This window comes from Python bivittatus, unplaced genomic scaffold (assembly GCF_059951505.1).
Source record: "Python bivittatus isolate LINGU-HERP-01145 unplaced genomic scaffold, Pbiv_v1 ctg000980_np1212, whole genome shotgun sequence".
Taxonomy (NCBI): Eukaryota; Metazoa; Chordata; class Lepidosauria; order Squamata; family Pythonidae; genus Python; species Python bivittatus.
Window position 1 is genome coordinate 23,822,206 of NW_028277125.1, and position 2,878 is coordinate 23,825,083.

The window sequence follows — 2,878 nt, forward strand, 5'->3', positions numbered from 1 at the left end:
GAAAACTCACGTAAGTTTTCGATCTGTTGGGTTGACAGGAGCTGGGGAGGAAACAGGAGCTCACTCTGCTGCACAAAAGCTGGGCTCGAACCACTGAAGTGTTGACCATTTCTGGCCGGCAACTTTCAGTGTCATTAAGCCGCTGTGCCACCGCGTCCCCTTTATTAAAGTATAAGCTGTCCTATTTCTTCAGAAAGTCCCCTACATGGAACTTTACCATTGTGCTGACATATTTATCTGGTAAGACATTCCTATAAAGCTGTTCTCTAGTGTCCCACCAGTGTTACTGTTTGTAGAGCTCCTCTAAAGTGTGTGAGCTCTAGTACAAGGTCTGGGAAATTGGTAAGATGAATCTAACCAGGTTCCCTGAGATACACATTTTATTAAATTGAAGAAATGTTCATTATATCTATAGTGTTAGAGATGCAGTCTGCTGAAAAGCCACCAAAAGCAAGATCCTTGTTGGATATTCAAGCAACTGATAATATCCAATATTTCCTTTCTACATAAACTCTCTTAAAAACCCGGGCAGCCACCCAAAACCCCAAAGATTGCTTTTGTATCTCCTAAAACCCTGATTTATTATATCAAAAAAAAATAGTGTGTGCCAAGGAAGGCATATTGGTGCCCATGGGCACCACTTTGCCTAGAACTGCTCTATTCAGTGAAGAAGAGCCCACCATCCCTTTAAGCTGACCTGCTCTCATCATAAGGATTTTCTCCTAATGATCGACCAAAATCTATCATCTTGAGACTCTAACATCTGGTCCTGTTCTTTAAAATAGCTGGAATAAGACTTTGTCTGCTCCTGTGGATCAGCCTTTTAGGTTTTGGAAGGGTGCTAGAATATCCCTTAAATCTTCTCTTCTCTAGACTAAATATCCTTCAACCCTCATAAGGCTTTGTTTCCATGAACTTTAAAAACATTATTTGGATAGATATTTGTAAACATTTTACAATAACCATAAAATGTTCAATAAAATGGCTTAAAAAGGAGACAGCAATTCATGAAACCAAATATTGATATTTCTTTGGTATTCCTCCCGCACATTTATTTCCATGAACTTATCTTTATGGGCTTCCTTTGAGCCTATCTTAATTTGCCTGTTTAAGAAATGGGGCATTTTTTTTTTCATTCCAAGGGTTAACTTTTGGGGGAAGAAACATTGAGGCTTACATGCAGGTGGGATCAATACAAAAGTGGGCAGGCTGACTTCAGATCACTCAGTATTACACAACCATATTCATACAAACTTTTATACATAAAGCTTTTCATACCCTTTCAGATTTTTGAAGTTTTTGCATATATTTGCCACTTATTGTGATGAGACCTTCATGTGTGTCCTACTAACATATAAAGGAGTCTGACTGAGCACATCATTCTTAAGAGTGGAGCTTGTTTTATTTATTTCATAAACAAAGCCATTTAGCATGTTCACTCAAGCTCTTAAATATCACATGAAGTTTTCATAACATTAGATGATAAAAATGTTTTCATACTGTATACGTATAAATCATTTTTCCCCCCTCTCCCTCACACACATACACACCCAAAGCACATAGAAAGAATGTCAAAAAATATGTACCATCCAATAAGATTTTCCTGGAAGTCGAAAATGTAAATGCAGATTTTGAACAGCTTTTTAAATTAAACAGCAATGCAGAAACATGACTTATGACATATGGAGAAAGGTCACAGGTTAGAGCTAAATGGGAAGATACACCACTCTTAATTTTTATCCTTCAAGCACATGTATGAATATTTTTCATAATCATGATAAGTGCATCTTCTTTTAAAACTGCATGTATTGGTATCCCTCTTCTTTTTTATGATTAATTTCCCAAGAACTACCCTTCATTATCTTACACAACAGTAATAATAGTTTTACAAGAGCTTGCCTTATATTATTTAGTGCAAAAACCCACAATTAAACATATGAGCTTGTTGAGAAATACAGAGATCACATTCAAGTAATTTATGATTAAAAACAGATGTTTTTTCAATGTTTTTTTTTTTTTAAATGGCCTTTTTCAATGGCTTTTACAGTAAAAGTCTAAACATGTTAAATTTCCTTTGGGCGGATAAACAATTCCCAACAGCTGTGTAATGCAAATAGTGGAATACCAAGAGGCAGAATTTACAACGTTGAAACTTAAAAAACGTCTGTGCTGCAGCTGCACTGAGTGGACCAGCCAGAGAGTGTTGGAGTTGCCAACCTACCATGTGTACCAGGGCCCAAGAAAGTTTTCCTTTTATATATATACTAGCCATTCTTGCATGAGGGAAGATGCCATTTCCATGGCCATCAGGGGAACGGGAGTTAGCTAGAATCTGGTATCTGTAATTTAAATCCATTATTCTTTGTATGAGAAATAACGAAGGAACAGAAAGGACACCAAACTGAATACTGTCATCTTGTTTTTTTGTTTTAGAATTATGAAGCATAATGGTTTCTGATAACCTAATAACACTATTGCTGCTTTTGAGATGAACACTATCAAAGTATTTGTCTATGTTTACTCAAGATTACAATTCACGATCCATCCATTTATGCCACATGAATGACTTCAGCAAAAGGGATCTGCATTCTTTATCAAGTGACCTGAGCGCATTTGCGGATTAACAACGTAGTCTAGCTGCCTGTGAAAAAGAAATATTGAAAGGGTCTATTTGAAAAATTGGATTCCTGATGTTTCATACTGGCTTTTTAAAGAGCATTCCCTTTTGCTTTCCAGGTTAATGACAACACCAGATCTATTTCTCTATCAGAAGAAATGTTAACAGACCTTGTTGTACCCTTATGCTTTTGCTTCATTAGGTCTATAAATTTTGGGAAACAGATACATCTCGCCAAAAGTTCCCCTTTCAATAATAATA